The sequence below is a fragment of the Perognathus longimembris genome, chromosome 2 (genome assembly GCF_023159225.1).
Source record: "Perognathus longimembris pacificus isolate PPM17 chromosome 2, ASM2315922v1, whole genome shotgun sequence".
Lineage (NCBI taxonomy): Eukaryota > Metazoa > Chordata > Mammalia > Rodentia > Heteromyidae > Perognathus > Perognathus longimembris.
In genome coordinates this window covers 148,693,913-148,715,546 of record NC_063162.1, presented here as the reverse complement: position 1 = coordinate 148,715,546, position 21,634 = coordinate 148,693,913, and the positions used below count along the sequence as shown (strand labels likewise).

General features: G+C 41.0%; 1 protein-coding gene across 1 annotated transcript in view; it reads right to left on the bottom strand.

The window, feature by feature from the left end:
• Positions 1-21,634, bottom strand: part of Cntnap2 (contactin associated protein 2) — a 1,597,185-nt gene that overhangs the window by 178,191 nt on the left and 1,397,360 nt on the right. The window lies entirely within an intron of this gene.

Here is a 21,634-nt window from a genome sequence, read left to right as displayed (position 1 = left end):
GTCCAGTTCCACTGAGCCAGTGATGTACAGTCACCTGGGCAGCATTTGAAATACCTGGATCTGCAGATGCTGACTGACTTGAACCATAGTTAGGCACTCAACACTTCCAAAGCTCCCAAAGAAGTGGGATTACACAGCTAGGGTTGAGAACTACTGTTGGGGAAAGTTTACGAAAGTGTATTTCATGAATGTGTACTGTCCTTTTCCATAGTTGTTAAGAAAAGTGGCCAGGTGGGCAGGCACATTTATAACTGCCCCACAAATTGCACATGTCCTGGTAGCATTGTGCTGTGAACCTTTCTGTGTTATGTCATCAACCTTGGCTGGTCCCCATCTGAGATGCTGGCCTGGACCACACACCAGCCTTGTGTTTGGCACTCTCTGAGCCAACCTCTGCAATATGTCACCTCCCTGAGATGGGTGGATGGTTTTGGTGGTTACATGGTCAACTTGAGATGCAAGAGGCACCTTAGTTCACATTTTAAGTTTTACCTGGAGCTTCCAGTGGTGGCTTGGTGCTCTGTAAACACTTAAAAAAATGTATATTGTTCTTGCAACTTCCAGGAAAGGCAGTTTCCTGCCGAAACAGCACGCAGCAACTGAGCTCCCTGAGGTTTGGTGAATTCTTTTCAACATTAAAGATGCAGCATGCTGGTGAATTTCCAGACTTCACTTATAAAGATATCCAGCCCCATATCCATCAGGAAGCTTTCTGCCTAATCTCTAAGCAGTTTAATTAAATATCTGTCATGTATTATTTTTGGTCCAAGGCTAATAGAACATTCAGTTTCTTTGGGCTGGTACCATTTTGAGACAGTGTCGCAAGCAATCAAACTTCTAATTTAAAAACCACAGTGGGCCAACTTCCTCTCAGGACCTCTACTGTTTCTTGCGTCTGTGTCAGGTCCCCTCTGAGAGCTGCATTAACTTTATTGAGCCACAGGGATATTACACACACAGAACTCAATTTAATCAACCTCATTGGACTAAAGAATTTTGATCCTTCATGTCATTAAAAAGAGAACTTCAATTTAAACACCTGCAGTGATTCCCTACACACTCTAGTGCAATCCCTCATTCACATTAGGAGCCTCTGTCTCCAGGGGTCATCTCCACAGGACTGGGCTTGCAGGCCAGAGACCCCCATCAGGGTCTCCATGGTAGCATGCTTGGAATGCAAGTAGATGATCACGTAGCCTGCAGAAGGAGGGAAAACTCTCTCTGCACCTCTTATGCAGCCAACAGTGGTGGGGGAGTTGGGGAGAAAGGGGCCTCGGCTCAACTATGAAGCTGTTCTCTCTTGTAGTGCTGAATCTCAGCAGATCCATTTTGAAATGAAGGTTGTCTGAACAACAAGAGAATGGGGTGGGGGTGTGTGCTCTTGGGCTAAATAGCAAAGATCATTTGATTTTAAAGGTATCACCTGCCACGAGGGAAATAGAATTTTGGTGGTAAATTGAGTTTAACCCTGGGGTTCGGCTCCAAGGGATACATGTCACTGGTCTAATTTCCTCTGCTACTGTCCTTTTGCCATGGTGAATTCTTGTCCAAGTCTTTATTTATTTATTTATTTATTTAGCCACTCTTGGCGCTTGGACTCAGGGCCTGAGCACTGTCCCTGGCTTCTTTTTCCTCAAGGCTAGCACTCTCGCACTTGAGCCACAGTGCCACTTCTGGCCGTTTTCTATATATGTGGTGGTGAGGAATTGAACCCAGGGCTTCATGTATGCGAGGCAAGCACTCTTGCCACTAGGCCATATTCCCAGCCCCTTGTCCAAGTCTTTAAACTGTCACAGTTGGGGGAATTCTGAGCAGTAGTGATCATTAGAAAAAAAGCCACCCTGCTTGTCACAATAGATCCCTCTTTCCTCCTCTTGACTGTGGCCCTCTTTACAGCAGTACTTAGCCCTGAAGCAGGAAGGGTCAGTGCCAGGGCTGTGCTGGAGCTCAAAACAGGGACTGAGAGTAAGGGAACTCGAGGCCAAAGGCCTCCCTATTTCCCTTCGGTTTCTTAGGAAAGGCTGTGTGTGTGTGTGTGTGTGTGTGTGTGTGTGTGTGTGTGTGTGTGTGTGTGGTCCTGCAAGGCGTGGTGTGAAAGGGAAGGGGAAGGCTCCTTTCAGTCACTCAGTGTCAGCTTTCCTGACATTGCTAAAGGATGCCTTTGAGAAATCCCATCTCCTAGGCAGACAGCCAGTGCGTTCTAAAAGCTTCTAAAGTTCAGTTTGCGGCTGATTGCTCTTGGTCTTCTGGGTGAGAGCAACTGACATTTTAAAAGAGCTAATTATAGAGAGAGTCAGTGAGCGAAGAAAGGGAGGCAGTGTAGAAGACACCAGAGCCAATGACACCATCTTTACTTAATGTGCGTCTCCACTTGGACACGGACGCCTTGCCCTGTTGCTGTCTGCACAGAGAGGGAATTTCTTACACACAGAACATTCTAATTTACAGAAGAAAGGGTTTGAGGAGTGGGTGTGTCTGGCAGCATGGCTCATTGGAAGGAACTCTAGAGTCAACAAGAATGGTTGCCCTTCCAGATGATATTGAGGACTGGGAAGGACTGAGATCTTTTCCTGACAAGTTGATAAGTTCGTTGGCCACCGTTCGATGATGCTGAAAAGCAGACATGAGACTCCTGGGTCAGAGACAAAGGATTTTTATACTTTCAACGGAGCTGGCAGCAGGAGCTTCCTGTTAATGTCATTTTTTTTTCATTTTCCCTTGTCCTCCCTCCCCCCACCCCCACCCCCAATGCCCAGGGAATCCAAGGCAGTGACATGGTATATCCTGGGTGGATGCCACACATGCAGTAAGCCTGCTTCACAGTGATGAACCCTCAGTTTAGATACCCCCAGTCTTTTAAAGATATGGCTGGCCAACCTGCTCAGTGTTTGCCCTGGAGAGAGAGAGACTTTGTCATTATGGTCTTGGCTAGGATACATTGGAGAAAGACACTATCTCTGTTTGCTAGTAATAATAGTCATTGCCACCTCCTGACAGGGCAAGGAGCCAAGGCCATGTCTTCTGCCTCTCGTTCAGAAGAGAAGAAGTCATGGAAGAAAATATGGTGAATCTCCTGCCCTTCACCAGTCTCTCCCCCCCCATCCCCCTTCACTTGGGTTGATCTGACTATCCAAGAAAGAGGATTCTTGTCAGAGTCTCGCCTGTGTCTGTGCGCCTGTGCATGTCTAGCCCTGTCCCAGGTCCTGAAGATGAACCTGCATCTAATGGAGACAAGCATGGCTCTCTCACACTCCATGCCAGGCTCCCACTTGGCCTGAAGTAGAGCATTACTCCGGGACAGTAGGTCATGGGTGGGTGTCTTTCGGTGGCCTCTGGGTAAAGTTTCTTAGTTTATTAGAGATACAGAGAAAAATGGAAGTTTTATCTGTCCCTTGATGTTGTGTGGGGGCTGTTGCTCCTCATGCTGCTGAAATCATGCTACACATGTCAGGCCTCGAGGAGAGCCGAGAGGGTGATGGGATCAATCTTGGTCCTTGGTGAGACTGTTCAGCTCTTACGTTATTCCTGGACTATACCACCTCACGACTTCTTCTAGGAGAAGATATTGGGTGCTGTTTAAGCCAATTTGATGATCCCTGCCAGCATCCTACCTGATGTGGGGCATGGCCTGAGAATCTGTACTGATGACATCTACCCTTAGTTGGGCCTTATTTGGGCAGGGGGGAGGAAGAGGACTTGGTTTACTGGTCTTTGAGGCCAAGACTGTATCTATAGTTTCCCAAGAGTTCCTGTGTTCAGAGTATGATGGAAGTCACGGAACTAGGCTACCCCTAACATTCTTTCGAATTGCAAGATTGTATGGCCTAAATCTCTAAGAGGTTCCCAGAAAAATAACAAAAGGAAATGGACCTAGTCTTCATGGTAGTTTTTAGACATTGCATCATTATATGGATAAAAGAGAAACATTAAAAGGCAAGTGCAGAGTGTGGTATACTGGCATGAAGAAAAGTATGCTAGCAGGTGGAGGGAACTGTTGAATAAAGCTAGATGGAATCTTCTTCCACTAATCAATGGAGCAAAACCATCATTTTCCCCCACCACTGCAAGGAGAGCAAAGTCCAGCAGGTGGCGCCATACACTCTCATTCCAGCTTCATAAAATTTTCTTCAAACAAATCACAGAAGGCTTAAATGATCAGGGGGACCAATTTAAGAACTGCCCCAGAGTCAACTTTTGGACTCAGAGTGCTCCCAGCAGATGAGGTGATGTGTAGACACTAGAACCAATGTGCCAACGGGAGTACACAGGACACAAGTCCATTCCATCCAGAAGAGGGAAACAGGAAAGACAAGGAGAGTGGAGCCTCAGTGGGGCCCAACAAACGGAACCAGCCATGGATGTCACAGTTTGGGCCATGGTGTATTTCTTCCATTCTGAAATGCATGAAGTCCAAGATATGGTAGTTTCCCAGAGAACTCTCCTGTGCAAAGTCGCATCCAACTCAGACAGCACTAGCAGAATACCTATTTCAGTGCCAGTCTCCAGTGGGGAATGCTTTGAACCTAACTGATCCCCCTCCTTGCTCCTCCCATGACGACCCCCCCCCAATCCCCGTGCTCCCCAAGGACATGGGGAGACAGACTAAATCATACAACCTGAGAGCCCTGAGAAGAGGCAGGAGGGCTGAAGATCAGGTCACTGTGGGAACCAGAAAGAAGAGAGGGAGAGAAAAGGGAAGAGGATGATCGGTGCTCCCACCCAAGTCTCCACTTGCATCTGATGCCTTTGCTTCTCACCTACTCAGGGAACCACTTCTGTGATTATCCCCTCTCTACTGGAGCATCATCATTTGTCTTATGATGAATCATTCCACAAGAACATGTAGACAAACCTTTCATCTTTAACACCCCTACCGCAGAACTCCCACCCCTACTACAGAACTCTTTTCAACCTTCTTTTTTTTTTTTGCCAGTCCTGGGGCTTGAACTCAGAGCCTGAGCACTGTCCCTGGCTTCTTTTTGCTCAAGGCTAGCACTCTACCACTTGAGCCACAGCACCATCTCTGGCCATTTTCTATATATATGGTGCTGGGGAATCAAACCCAGGGCTTCATGTATATGAGTCAAGCACTCTTGCCACTAGGCCATATTCCCAGCCCCTCTTTTCAACGTTATTTAGCGTCAGCTACTACTGCATATCGCCCCTTTCTTGCCAGATTCCTTGTAAAAGCTTCTGGTAATCTGTGTATTGATTTCCGATCCTCTTAGTCTTTATTAAACACCGTCACACAACGCTTCCTCAAAGGTGTAGAAATGGCTCCAGTGCTTAGAGCACCTGCACAGCAAGGATGATGCTGAGTCCAAACCCCAGTCCTGCCATTACAGGAGATTTTATCCTCCACAACATTTGAAACCGCTCTTGCCTCAGGACCTTAGCATTTACTGCTCCCTCGTCCCTTTTATCCTGATCTTAAAAATGATGTCCGTAGCCCATGTCACTGTCTGGATTCACATCGTGGGCTCGTGGCTTCCCCAAAGGCAGAGGCATTTTCTGTTTTGGCCATTCTTCTGTCTTCAGCACTTGGGACAATGTCTGCCGCAGAGTATACACTCAACAGCTTGTGAATGGATGAACAATGTAGGAAGGGAAGAACCAACAGGACCATCGCTGCCAGAGGCCAGCAGTCACCACAGACACTCAGAAGAGGGAGGTGCACTCATTTCCCAGGGCCACTCGAGCCCTTTGGGACACCACCATGAGTTTGGCAACCATCTCCCTTAAGATCACAGAATGACTCAACCAAGAGGTTCTTAGTTCACAAACAACCCATTATTTCTATTGTCAATTGTATGAAAGAATGGGTTTATCATAACCTTTCCCCACACTTGCATTGCTATGAACTTTGATCATATTCACCCTTCTTCCCCTCTCCTTACTACTTCCTTCTCCTGTCACCATTTCTTCCCTCAGATAGCTTTCCTCTCACCTCCCTGTCCTCTTAAAAACCTGGATTCTGAATATGGGAATAAAGAGGCTGCATTTGTCTTCCTGTGTTCAGATTACTTCACTTGACATCATCTCTAGTTCCCCATTCTCCAGCTTATTTTTCCTTTTCTTTATTTCTGAAAAATACTGCACTGTAGATATACACCTCATTTTCTTTATTCACTCAGTGGCTATTGGGTACCTAAGCAGATCCTATGACTATTGTGAATACAGCTGCAACAAACATGGGTATGAAGAAAACTCTTCCATTTATGAAAGCATGCTGACTTTCAATCCTACCCAGGAGTGGTATAGCAGGATCTTATGTAATTCTATACTGAGCATTTTCTTTTTCAAGGATCTCCACATTGGCTTCCATAGTGGATGCATTAATGTGTATTCCTACCAATGGTGTATATAGGTGCCCTTCCATCCTCACCAGCCAGCATTTGTTGTTACTTGGTTTATTTATGGCAGTCATTTTGATGGTGGTGAGATAGAATCTCAACATGGTTTTTGGCTTGCATTTCATTTATGGCTCAGGATGTTGAACATTTCTTCTAGTATTTATTGGCCGATGCCTTAATTAAAACAAACATTCCAAAATGTTGTTGTTCCTTAGCGCTTGATAGTGAGGAGTGATGACTTGCTTGAGATAAACTCATAAGCTCCGCAGTGGAACCGGAACTAGAATTCTCTCCCTTTGTGACATCTTTTGCAATTTCACTCTACTTTTAAGAACAAGGAACTTGGATCCAAACTACATTTCTCAAATTTTGGCCTGCATGAGCAACTGCCAGGGGAATACGCTTATTAAACGCATGCATATTCTTAGATTCTGCTTGCATAGAATTTGGTAAGTTCCAGGTTTGACCTTGTAATCTGCTCTTCGTTAATGTCAGGGGATTTGAGTGCAAGTGGTCCTGGGATTTTGTTTTAAGAACTGCTAGAATCTCTAAGTTTCCTTCTAGTAGTAAGACACCTGGCATCTTTTGCTTCATTGACCCCCAAGAGAAGGATTTTTAAAACAGTGGAGAGGAATTTAACCTTGCCCCTTACAGAAGAAAGAACAGTATGGTGGTTACTAGAGCTGGGAAGGGTGTATGTGTTGGGGCGGCAGGGGGAAGGTGTCAGACAGATGTAGAGAGAGAGAGAGTGATTTTAACTTCTAATGTTTTGTAGCCTATCTCTGTGTGACAATAATGAACTCGCCATTTGAACACAGCTAGTAGGCAAGGCTTTAAATATTCTCAGCACATCCACAGAAATGAGAAATGTTTCAGGCGATAGGCATATCAATTACCATTATCGGATCATCACACATCCTAGGCATGCACTGAAATGTCACACCGTACTGCATCAACATATATCGCTAGTATATGTTCATTAATGCCAGAAAGAACAACATTTCCATATAGACAAACACCCAAGGGGCTGGAAACGGTGTCATGGGACCAGTTGACCATTCCTACATAATTATAAGCCTTGAGCCTCCTCCAACAACAACAACACCACCTCTGCAACTGAGGCTCTAGGAACCTTTTCTGGGTTGTCACTGTCTCAGTCCTGTTTTCACACATGAACCTTAGGGGAGAAGTGGGCTTCTGACTCCACAGGGAGAGGGGGGAGCTGGGCACCCGACTTTACCCTCTGGGCCTCTTTCCTCACCTGCCTTTCCCGGGTGTGCTTTCTCCTTAGCTGCTACAGCACATACCTGGCAGCCCTCTGTGAGTTCTGGAAGTGTCCTAGAGAATGATCGCCACTAGGAGCCCGCTTTGTACCTGCAGTTGGTGTCCGAGGGTATGCGGTTTTCTAGGGATTCTAGTCTTGAATTTTATCAGTTGGTTCTAACTCTGCATGTCCAAAAACTTCTCAACACTTCTGAGCGGGATTGTGCGCCTATGAGCCCAACAATGTGAAGACCCAGGGATTGTCGAGCATGGGATGCAACGTCAAACTAACCCTCACTGATGTGGTAAGAAAATTGAGGCCATCAGATGTTAATAGTTAGTAATAACCCAACATATAGCCTTTGTTTTCCTAACTATTGTATTGCCTTTCATGTTGTGGAGGAAATAAAAAACAATTATTTTTTTCTTTTAGTATAAACTTAGATTAGGGATGTAGAGTTTTAGAGATATATGTAGTATATATACACACATATTCACACCAGAAAAACTCGTATTAAACACATCTAAAAAAACCAAATGAACATTATCAGGGGAATTTTGCTGTTGTTTTACTATTCTTCAAAAAAAAAACCCTCAGGACTTAAGAATCAATATTATAGACTCATTTAAAATTTGCTGGTATCTTGATAACCTCTAGAGTATGATAAATATTTCTCGTCATGCATGTCAGTCTTTCAGCTTTTTAAAAAAATTATAGTTAAAAAATAACGTTACAAACTAATGCCTCCACAAGGAAGAGAGAACAGAGGGAGACACTGCTGGCCACACAGAGGCCTAGTGCTGTCTTCAAAATGCAATTCCTCTCCAATTTTAGTTTTTCCCTGTATTGAACTACTCTCTGAGATTAACTTTTTGAATATTAGTAGACCTACACAAGTTAAGTCAGAAGAATAAATCAACACACACGAATGCTATGCAACTTGAAACAATACCCTCTCCCCATGTAGGGGTGTGATTTGGTTTGGTTGGGACAAGCAGAGATGTAAGCCATCAGCAGAGAGGGCCCAGTGTTTGATGGAAGTCCTAGATGTGACCTTGGGGATGAGTTTTTGTGATAAAAGGAAATGGCAAAGCTTCTGTAGAGAAACTGTGAGAGCGCATGCCTCAGGCTTCCCCAGAGATGCAGAAAAGTGCCAAGTGAGGAGGGATGGATGGCAAAGAGGTTTTCCTTGGGACCATGTTCAGGTTTTGCAGCAAAATGAGAAAAACTTCACTGAAGGATGGGGGCTTCTGGGAAGGAGCAGGGGTGATTGGTGACACTGGCTTCAAGTGGTGTCAGAGGGAGCAGGTCTATCGAGGGGGGTGGCCCTGGAGAGTTCCAGTAGAGAGGATCATGGGATTCAAGGTCAAAATAGGTCACCCATCTGAAAGCTGACAGAGCTTGAGTTGGAAAAGAAAACAAGTGTGAAGCTGGCCCAAACTAAGGCTTTGGAGGAGGTAACATAGGATTTGATGCATGGATTATAATGTCTAAGTGACTGGATGACTGTCCTGGTAGAGGCATAGATGACCAAGAAAAGCCAGAGACAAGCTCCCAGGATGAGATGTTAAAATTTCCGAAGAAGATGGCTGCTGGTGGGTACTGTGGATACACGTATCTGCCTGTTTCCTGGTTGCCATACTCTGAGTTTACCCAACCAGTACTTTACCTTTGTTTTTTTTTAAATTTTATTTTATTTTTTTTAGCATTTTTTCCTTTCTAGAACACTGTATGTATGTATGTATGTACACATGCATGTCTCTATTCTTTATTCTCTTATTTATTTGCTGTGCTAGAATTGAACTCAAGGCCTCCCAAGTGCTAGGAAAACTCTCTACCACTGAGCTATATCCCTAATTCTGGAAAAATCTTTCACTGTCCGTGAGACCAAAGGAAAACCGTGGTGCAGGGCCCACAGAGATTTTAGGTGGGAAAAGTGAGACATTTGAGAAGGAAGGAGAATCTCTCCAAACATAACAGACTTTCTTCAAGTGTGAAAAACTTTTATAAAAAATCCCTTTTGCTTTGACATTTCTTTGTCAGAGATGCAATGGATCTAAATTATTTTTAGTAGCTTCAGTGTTAGTTGCTTTAAGCTTTGCTCCTTCTCTCTCCATTTCTTGCTATCTGTCATCTGTCTCTTTTTGGAAATACTGGGGTCTGGACTCAGGGCCTTGTGCTTGCTAAGTAGGTACTCTACCATGTGAGCCACAGCCCTCTAGTGGCTCCTTTGGGTTAAGCCTGGTTCAGACTGGAATTTGATTCTCCTACGTGAACTATCCTTCGTTTCTGGGATGGCAGGCATGCGCCACTGAACCCGGCCACTGGTTGAGATAGAATCTCACTAATTTTTATGTGCTGGCTTGCCTTGTACCATGATCTTCCAAGGGGAAAGCATTATGGACTTACGCCAGCATTCCCAGCCTAATTTGTTCTTTATTTTTGAATTATTCTACTATTCATTACTAGAAGAATTTAAGTATTAAGGAATCTAGAATTAAAAATATAGCCATTAGGGGCTGGGGATATGGCCTAGCGGCAAGAGTGCCTGCCTCATATACATGAGGCCCTGGGTTCGATTCCCCAGCACCACATATACAGAAAATGGCCAGAAGTGGCACTGTGGCTCAAGTGGCAGAGTGCTAGCCTTGAGCAAAAAGAAGCCAGGGACAGTGCTCAGGCACGGGGTCCAAGGCCCAGGACTGGCCAAAAAAAAAAAAAAAAAAAAAATATATATATATATATATATATATATATATATATATATATATATACCCATTAAAGCATTAAGTATGGGATCTCAGAGTCTTAGGGTTGGAAGTTTCCTAGGATCAATGTTCTTTTAAAGCTGTGGAAGAACTAGTAGAAAGGTGAGGTCACAGACTTTAAATGATAGAAAGTGCTGCCCAGGATCCCTTATGATTACATTCACCAACCAGATTCTACATAAAAATAACATTTTTTTTGAAATGGAGAATTTTTACTATTACTACTACTCCTACAAATGACTCATCAAAAGTAGTCCTTTTTTGTTCCTGATCACAACTGTTGAAACTATAACCATTTTATATATATATATATATATATATATATATATATATATATATTTATGTATGTATTTCATAGACAATGATTTGGCCTCTCAGAATGCTACACATATAAAAATGTAAAAACTCTTCAAGGATCAGTTTGTACAAAGCATCACATTTAGTTCCTTCATGATTTAATGAACTATGGGAACATAATTTCTTTCTAGAATAGTTCCTTTGAGAGATCAGTTGCAGATCTGGTTAAGCTTGTCACCAGCTTCTGCCTCTGAATGGTTTGCCATTCCCTCAGGAGGCAAACCACTGGGGATGGAGGGACCATGAAACCCATTTGCAGTGCTCTCACACTGGGGCATCCTTTAGTTTCATCCTAGTGTCCCACTGTATGCTGCTGTGATACATGGATGAGAGATTCTACTCAATAAAATAAGTAGTGTGGAACACCAGGAGGCTGGTACTTGAGGTATGTATTGGGGAGGTCAAGGACAAGGGTGGTGGTGGTAAATGAATGAAGAAAGGAAGGTGGAGGGAGAATGAAATCAGAATATTCATTGCATATCCTATGAAACTAAGAAAACTGAGGAGGGGGGTTGGATTGGGAAGGTAGAGGAGAATGACTTAAGAGGTGACATTGATCAAGATGTACTATGCTTGTAATACCTATAATTCTAGCTACTGAGGAGGCTGAAATATGTGGGTTGTGGTTCAAAGCCAGGCTGGGATGGAAAGTACACAAGGCTCTTAACTACAATTAACCACCAAAGATCTAGAAGTAAAGCTGTGACTCGGGTGGTAGAGTGCTAGCCTTGAACAAAAAAGCCCAGGGACAGCATGCAGGCCCTGAGTTCAAGCCCCAGGACCAGCACACACACACACACAAGCATTGTACTTATAAACTGATTGGTTGAATGGTAACCCCTTTGTACAACTACTTAAAGATAATAAAAACTATAATAATAATGAAATGATATATTGGGTGATCATGTGGTATGATGGAAAATTAGTGATAAGTAGGCAATGGATCAAATATTGTGAAATGTTTTAAAAATCTTTTAATAGTTACGCATATCACAGAGGTTGGTAAATGGAAACAGCTGGCACCGGAGGCACTGTACTCTACAGTCTTTTCAAATCCTTGCTACCATTTGTTGATAGAATAATGTAATTATACCACTGATACTGTTAGGCCTCCCCTCCCCTCTGGGAGGCAGATGAAGAAAATTCCAGAAGATCTCAGATAAACATTTTACCACCCAATAGGAATTCAATAGGTTGCATTAGTAAAGCAATAACTTTTTTTTGGCTTTGTTTTCTAAACATAAAGACATAGTTTTTTCAGATTATACATGCCCTCTTGGAGATTCTAATATGGTCCTTGGCTTCAGTTGCAATAAAATTACTGTTGTGGAATTAAAAAAATAGAAATATGCTTTTGAAATATTGCATGAAAAAAGTAGCTTACAAAACATTATGTATGTGCCATATGATCTCATTTTTGAAAATGATATATAATTTTATAGAAAAAAGTTTGGAAATTTAAACTCCAAAATAATAACTTAAATAAACTGGAATATGGAATTAAGCCTGACTTTTTTTCCTGTTCTGGTCTCTACCACTCAATCTACAGCTCCGTTTCTGGTTTTCTGGTGATTAATTGCTTCGAACTGCAATTTTCATATTTCAACCTTCTGAGTAGCTACGATTACAGGTGTGAGCCACAAAGGCCTGGCAAAGCCTGACTTTTGAAAGTCATTTTTTACTCCTGTGGATTTTTATTCACATAGCAATAAAAATAATATCTAAATAATTTTAAAGCAGTGATAATTTTCACTTTCTTTTGCAATGATCAGTGACATTTGAAAGCAACTCTATCCTACACTTTTGACAAGTGTTTAATCAGAAGGATTAGTTAATCAAAATGCAGAGAACAAAATTTCATTTAAATACAAGAAGTTGGAAGAACTCTAATACTAGAGTAAAACAGTCCACATGATCTCCTTCCAGTTTTTAGAAACTTGAAACCATTATTTTATTTTAAAAACAAGAGTGGTCAGACTTTACCATCAAATACTTTCTTGGTCAGAGATGAGTTTCTTTCCTCTATTAAACATGGCTCAAAATAAGGACATTCTATTTTTCAAAGTAAAATCCTCACAGGTCTGAAGTACTAGCATGTTCCAATGTTTGAACTAATGTATACCAATCTGTAATGCAAGATGAGCATAATTCAGTGTTATAATTACACTTGACAGATATACACTGCTTCTATTATTCATTGGCTCTGGTTGCAGTTACCGGGAAAGGCTCTGTAGAATACTAAACATCAACCACTCTTCATGAAACATCGTTTGCATTCCCATCAGTTCTCATCAGAGGAATCAAATTCAGAGATGCAGAAAACCAAATTTGATCATTTTAACACCATCCACAAAGTAAGTAAAATGAGTAATTTCCTAAGAGGCCTTTAGTCCAGCTAGCTTTCCTTTGTCAAACTTTACACAGTGTAGTCTGGGGGGCATTTCTGTAAAGAAAAATATCTTTCAACTGTTCTTTGGCCTTGAGCAATCTGATTTCCAGTTGTTTATATGCCCCCATGATTTTCCTCTTCTATTTGTATTGCCTGTGCTGTTTCCTCTCTGGAAAGATGCCTTTATCTTATCTTTACATGTCTGTCATCCTTTGATATAAATAAAATGCTGCATCTTCTGGAAACTAACTTGAATTTTTCCAGGTAAGGCTAAAGCTTACCCTTTTGGTTTCCGTAGGACATGTGACTGCTAGTCATTCTTGAAAAGATTATTTTCCTTTGCTCAATTAGCTCTGCGAAGCTGCCATCCACCCAGGAGCTAACTGTATTCCCAGTCCCTGTTTATCTAAATGGATCCATGTAGAAAGTTTTTGCCAATGAATTCAGACCAGAGACCCATAGTCACATACTAGGGTTTAAGAAAGGAGAATGCTCTTCCATCTTCCTTTTCTCTGTATGCCAACTGTACTTACATGCCTCAGGCCCTAGAAGATGATGGAATCACAGAACAAAAGGAGTGTGAATCTTCATATCACCTTGCAGAAGACCTACATGTATATAAACTCATACAGCCACTGAAAGCTGTTTTTTTTTTATATAGCAACTTACCTTATTCCTAAATAAGAATATATATTTTTCCTAAATGGATCATGACCTTATCATATTTAATTTTTTAATATGTCATTTCATTTAAATTAAAGGATCATGTTCTTCAAACAACTGGAATTTTAAAGGAGTGAATTGTGTTCTAATGATTTTATTTCTATATCCAGTTCTGTATCAGAACATTGTTATACTAAAATAAATCCCAGTTGCAACATTATATTTGAATAAATCGATGGGATTTTGGCAGTCACTGACACTGTAAAGCAAAGAAGAATGTCTAGGAGCCATTTAGACAGGCTCATGTTCCTGCTCTTATATGAGCTGCCCTTGTGCTTGTCAAGGTATACTTTGAATATCATAAAGGACTTTAAACAAATCTATAGCCAACATTGTAATTAATGGTGAAAATTAAAACCATTTCCTCTAAATTCAGGAGCAACACAAGGATGTCTACTTTCTCCACTCCTCTTCACCCTAGTTCTGGAATTGCTAGCAGAGCAATAAGGCAAGAAAAAAAATAAAAGGAATCCAAATAGGGAAAGAAGAAGTAAAACTATGACTACTTGTAGATGCTATAATTAAAGGACCCTATAAACCCTTCCTCCAAGCTACTGGAGCTGATTAAAAACTTTGGCTAAGTAGCAAGTTATAAAGTCAATACAAAAACATCAGTAGCTTTACTGTACACCAACAATGAGAAAACTCAAGACTGAAATTAGGAAAGCAACTGCATTCATAATAGTCCACGAAAATACCTAGGAACTAGCCAAAGATGTGAAGGACCTCTACAATGTGAAGTATATAAATTTGAAGAACAAATGGAAGAAAACATAAGGAAGTGGAAAGATCTTCTATGGTCCTGGATTGGTAGAATTACTATCTTGAAAATGGTAATACTTCCAAAGCAATCTACAAATGAAATGCAATACACATCAAAATCCCCAAATCATCCTTCACTGAGATAAAGAAAACAATACAAAAATTCAAATGGAACCACAAAATTCCCCAAACTGAAAAAGTGATCCTTAGTAGAAAAAGTAGTGCTGGAGCCATAACAATGCCAAAATTAAAAGTCTACAACAAAGCTATAGTAAAAAAAAAAAAGTACTTGGTACTGGCATAAAACAGGCCTGGGGACCAAAGGGAACAGAAGACCCAGAGATACCCCTACAGTCCACTAGCTACCTCATATTCAATAAGGGAGCCAAAAATATAGACTGGAAGAAAGACAGTTTCTTCAACAAATGGGGCTTTGAAAACTGGATACCCACATGCAGAAAACTCAAACTGGATCCTTATCTATCACCATGCACTAGCATCAATTCAGAATGGATCAAAGACTTACAACCATGAAAATATTGCAGAAAGGAGTAGGAGAAACATTAGGACTCCTTGTAACAGGAAAAATTTTTCTCAGTAAAGATCCAGAAGCTCAGCAAATCAAAGGAAAACTTGATAAATGGGGTTGTATCAAACTTCGGCAAAGGACATAGCTAACAAGCTAAAATGATAGCATACAGAACAGAAGATTTTTGCCAGCTACACATCAGACAATGGCCTAATATCCAGAATATACAGAGGATGTAAGAAAACTAAACCTCAAATAATCAACAATCAAATTAGCAAATGGGCTCATGAGTTAAACAGAGATTTCTCAGAAGTAAGAATGACCAATAAACACATGAAGAAATGCTCAACATCTCTGGCTATAAAGGACATGCACATTAAAGCAACACTGATATTATACCTAACCCCAGTCAGAATGGCAGTCATTAAGAATACAAATAGATTCTGGCATGGATGTGAGCAAAATAAATCTTCAATATCCTGTTGGTGGGAATTTGAACGTGTTCAACTACATTGGAAAACAATATGGAGGTTCAGCAACGAACTAAGCATACAACTACTTTATGATCTAGCAATTCCACTCCTAGGCACTTATCCAAAAGATTACAAACAGTAAACAGCAAAGCCACCAGCACATTCATGTTCATTACAGAATTATTCACTATAGCCAAAGTATGGAATGAGCCCACATACCTGTCAATGAATGAATGGATCAAGAAAATGTGTTACGTATACATAATGGAATTTTATTTTCCCATTAGAGAGAATAATATTGCATCATTTGCAAAGAAATGGGAGGACTTGGAAAAAAAATATGTTGTCTAGTAAATCAGGCTCTGAGTCAAAGGTCGCATGCTTTCCCTCATATGTGGAAGCTAGAATAGGTTTATAAATATATAAGTAAATACCTTGGGTGATACAAAAGTGTACATAAATTTATTAACTGGAATATGGTAGATTTAGGGGAGAACTCAAACAGTGTAACTCCTTAGAAAGGCAGAAGCATAGTTCAACAAAATAAACACCAGGAAATGGGTAATTGAAAAGGATGATAGTTAGGGTCAAGGGGAATAAAGAGAAGATATGGGGGAGAATGCAGTAAAAAATTCAATCCTACAAAATTTAAGAGTGAGGGAAGGGTATGTTGGGTGAGATGGGTAAGAATGTTGAAAGGGGTGACATTGATCAGGATGCATTGTCTTCATAAACTGCTTTGCTGAATGGCAACTTCTTTGTACTACTAAAGATAATAAATTATTTAAAATATGAAAAAAGAATGAATGATTGAAAAAAGGACTTTAAATATCATAGTCCTTTTCCAACAGGGAAAGATATTCCTATGTGGCAGACAAGCTTGGCATTCAGAAACCTGGGAAGCAATTCCTTTTGTTCTTCAGCATTCTGTTCTGGATCATAAGGTCATCAGACCCTAGGACTCCAACCTCTAGCTGGCCCAGGAAGCTTGAAACACGTTCAAAATAGCATTAACAAAGTTCTTTACGGTTAGCTGTGGAATGGACGTGACATACACAGCATTTTGTCTGAAGAAAAAAAATATTCAACCAGCTCATAAACTACTAGAATGAAGTCCCTTTATAAATCAAAAGTACCTGAGCTTGATGATAAAGGGAAAAAAATAAATCAAGAATATAGTAGAAAGACAAAATTTTTCTTAAAGTACTTAAGGTTAACGTATTATAAGTATGTACTTAATCCTATATCAGATTCTAGAAAGACTAGATAATTTCCTTTTCTTCCATCTTGATTACTATTCAAAGTATCATAATTTCAGTGAAATGTAACTTTAAAAACAGAATTCCTTATTTTCATTTGTAGAGAACTTTTTCTAGGCTTTCTGGTTGATATCTGCTTGGCTTATGCTTCCTTATATGATTTTAATTACACAGTGTTTGCTTGATGTCTTGCACAAACCTAACATTGTTGTACTTACAGTGAGTTTTCTTTGGCCCTTTGAGGTATTTCTTGGCTTTGAGCTATTTCAAGTAATATTCTCCAATCACTCACTTTATTTAAATGAAGCTCCACTTCCAGATTTATTGTATTTTCTCCTTCCCCCCAACCAGCTTTGAATTAATTGGTCCCTAGTGTCATCTTTAGTTACATCAACTCTCCAGTCTTACTAACACATACTAACTATGACAACAACTTGTTTCTTGAAGCTTTTGTTTTTATGAAAATATTGAGCCCATAGAGATATTATCAGCTCCTAGAATGGCAGATGTAAGTTCTCTAACCTTATTAGAACTTAAAAATATTCATTCACATGTATTTCTACTGACCCCCCCATTTCTCTGTGTGTTTATTATTTAGCAGTAATAGTTCATTCTTTCTCTGGTCTCTGTCTCAGAATGGATGAATTGAAGCTCCCTCTCCTGTAGGACTCTCGTGTTCTGGTTGGTTGGTCACAAGCAGATTGATTGTAGTTGTGAGTCTTTAGCTTGCTCCTTTCCCTGCTTCCCCACTTTCTGTTTTGAGGAAAGATTTTGTGACCTACCCTATGCAGTAATAATGTGAAAAGCATGAGTCTCAGAGCCAGTGAAACAGAAGAGAAATTTTACCAGAAAAATGTCCTTGTAAAATTTCCTCCATTTCCCCATGCTAATGACCTAGGGTTTAGACTGCATTCAAACACTCCCGAACATACTCATTCGTAAGTATGTTATTATCTTCCAGCCAGTGCACCAAATTAACTATCTTGTAAACATCTTGATATTTTTAGGAGAATAAAGACTTCGGCTGTTTTTGTTTAGAATTTAAAATCGAGATGGAGAAAACAAGTCCTTTGAATGAGTAGGATTTCAATGAGTGGAGAGAATGAAGTGAATGTGGAGCATCTAGGAAGGTGTGGGTGATGTCCAGGAATTTACAGGAGTGGGAGGTTGTCTAAAGTAGGCAGTACAGGTGTACAAGGGGTAGTGTTTGTAGTGAAAGGACTCTTGAATCACTTTCCAAGGCAATTCCTTTATATTTGGCCCTTCAAGACATCGGGCAACCACTATGGATTGTAAGAAAAGGAGTAGTGGGGTCAGATTTGTAGAAGTTTGTCTCATTGGGGAGGACAGATATCAGGAGAAAGGTACTGGAGTGAGGGGGATGAATAATGACCCTGTGTGAATTAAGAATCTAGGGATTTCAAAGCCAGGTGCTGGTGGCTCATGTCTGTAATCCTAGATACTCTGGAGTCTGAGAGCTGAGGATCATGGTTGGAAGCCAATTTGGGCAAGAAAGTCTGTGAGACTCTTATCTTCAATTAATTAACCACCCAAAATCCAGAGATGGAGCTGTGGCTCAAGTGGTAGCGTGCTAGCCTTAAGCAAGAAAAAGCTCAGGGATGGCATTGAGGCCCTGAGTTCAAACTGCATGATTGGCACCAAAAGAATCTAGGGATTTCAATGAGCAAAGCCATTATGAGAGACAAAGAAAGCTGAGAAGATTTCATTCCTTTACATCCATTTCCCACCTGGGTGTTTGCAATGTGTTGGAACTGATGCTTTCTCTGGGATTATCCTGGAATGATGGCTTACAGGACTAATAGTATGTTCCCACATCAAAAGCAAAGTTTTCCATCAAAAGAAGCAGTTTCTTCACTATGAGCAGGTGACCTCCTCGATCCAATATCAGCTCTGGATAACGAGGAAGAGAGTGAAGTGAAGAGCATGGAGAGGGTGTGTGGAGTGTGACAGTGACTTCCAGTTTGGGTGTTTGTGATGGGACCTTAGTAGCATTTGCAACCAGGCACCAGTGATTCTCAGTCACATCCTGACTGTATCCAGTTCAAGCACACAAGTCGACTGGAATTCCTGCAAGTGGATGACATTCGTTTTGTGAAAGTCCTCCGCAGATCCTCTTTAGGGGACTGAGAACCACCACCTTCCAAGTAACAATGCTTTTAATAATGAGTTCACTTAGGGAGGAAGAGAAGTAGGGAACCTTGTTCTCTACTTCTGACAGCCCCTGACAGGCCTGTGGAGTTGCCCTGCTGAAAGAGACCTTAAAGAAACCCTCATTAACCTTGTAGAATAAGGGGACTGGTGTTGGGTCAGTCAGTTCAGAACCCTGGTCTCTTTTTGAAAAAACAACAACAAAACAGCCATAAACCAAAACAATCAAGTGTAACCTTTTTTGACCTTTGAGATTTTTCTCACAGCTGGATTTCTGTTTTTTTTTTTTTAACCGCTTTTTCATTGAAATATATTTTGTGTCTAACAAAATGTGCACATTTCTAAGTGTGTAGCTGGATATATTTGTACATACGTATTTGGTTCAAGCTCAAGAATGTTTCTGCCACTGTAATCCTAGCTACTCAGAAGGTTGAGATCTGAGGATCATATTTTGAAACCAGAGCAGGCAGGAATTTCTGTGAGACTCTGATATCTAGTTAACTACCAAAAAGCTGGAGGTGGGGCTATTGCTCAAGGTGTGGAGTAGCATCCTTGAGTGAAAAAGTAACTCAGCAAACCATGCCCTGAGTTCAAGCCCCAGTACTCTCTCTCTCTCTCTCTCTCTCTCTCTCTCTCACACACACACACACACACACACACACACACGGAGAGGCGGGGGAGAAAAGAAAATAAATTTCTTTGGTTGTTCCCTTGGGTGGTTACTATTTTGACTTCTACCTCTACAGATTATTTTAGCTTATTCTTGAACTTTACATGAAAGAAATAAGATATATGATAATGTACATACAATGCAGTGTCTGAGGGAATCCTGCTTCTTGACTCTTGTTTTCTTTTTATCATCCCAAACTGCTTTTCTTTTGGTCATATAAACAAGCTGGGCATTAGTCGTGCAATTCTAAAGAACCAGGTCAATAGTAAGGCTTTGGGGAATTTGCATCCAAGATGCTTCTCTACTTCCAGGGCAGAAGCTGCGCCTCAGGGGGAGAACAAGGTGTCTGTCCGAACAGTACCAGAAGGATCATGTCCTTGAGTGTTCCCGGGAGGTGGTTGTGACTGTAAAAGAAGAAATACCTGTACAAGGAAGTGCAAGAAGACCAAGCTCACCAACTCTATGTGGGGGAAGAAAGGGATGCTGAGTGAGGGAGACTTGGGAATATCCGTAAGATGCAACAAGGAGAGATGGGTCAAGAGCAAGCCTTCTTCTAACATTGCCTCTAGTAGAAAGAGGTAACTCTGAGTGACTTAAGTGGAATTCTAGCCCTGTCTGGAAAATTCCAGATCACCAAACATTAGTAGACCACATTTGGCAGGAGGCAAATGTTCACATCTAGGACACACTCTATTTTAAAGTATATTCTTTACCACCCTTGGTGTCTATATTTTGTGTTCAAATAAATATCTCTGCAGTGGAATTGAAAAAGAAATCCAGGTAAACAATCCAATTTTATTTACTAATTATTTAGAATATTTTTTTAGAGACTAGGACTCAAACTTGGTACCTGACACTTTGCTTATTGGCTAGCACTCTACCAGCTGAGCCACGCCTCCAACCCCTTATTTATAAATACTTTAATAATAAGATAAGTATTTATATACTTTAATAATAAGATAAGTATTTATAAATATTTATAAGTATTTATAAATACTTTAATAATAAGATTAAAATTACATTTAGTAGCTTTAACATGGCTCAAAATTTCACCTTTAAATTATATTTATAAACTTTTCTTGTGGCTGTTGGATAAAATTTGTTCCAAATTGAATAAATAATTGAATAAATAATTTTTTTTTGTTGTTGATCATGGGACTTGGGAATTGTCCCTGTGCTCTTGCTTTGGGCAGCACCAGCCTCTCCACTCAGCAACACATCTTCCTGTGACATACCCTCTTCCTGCCTTCCTGCTGTCACCATTGGAATCTGTAACACTGGGACTTAGCTTCCAGGTCTTTGTCCATCCATCCATGGTCATCTCCTATGGACATCTCAGCAGTGATGTGCAAGAAGAGTCCAACTCTTGGGCCCCCTTGTGCCCAACTTTACACACTTCCTGGTTCCCACGTGTGGCATCTGAGATGGTGCATCTTAGTTCCTGTTATCACCCAGCCTTGAATGCTGTACTTCTTGAGTCCTTTCAGTCTGTCTCCAATACACTCCTTGGTGTAATTCTGAAACAACTGTCTTTTCCTGCTTCCTGCCTTTCCCTCTCCTTCTTTACCTTACCGACTCCTGCTCATCCATCAAAATTTAATTAAAGCATTCCATTCCCAGGTTGGCACCCCATGTCACTCTGATCCAGTTTAATATTCTCCCGTGGCACTGTCAGGCAGCTCACTGTCATGGGTGGCAGCTCACTTCCTCCTTCACAGCAATCATATGGGGACAAAAATCTTTTAAGGTCACACCTCAGCTCTGCACCTACTAGCTGTGTCACTGGGTCAGACAACTTCCTTACCCTCTGCCTCTGTTTCCTCATTTTGTAAAATGGAGACACAAAATAGTGCTCCACTTCAGAGGATGGTTCGGATGGTGAGGTAATTTGTATAAAATACCTGGAACAAAGCCTCCC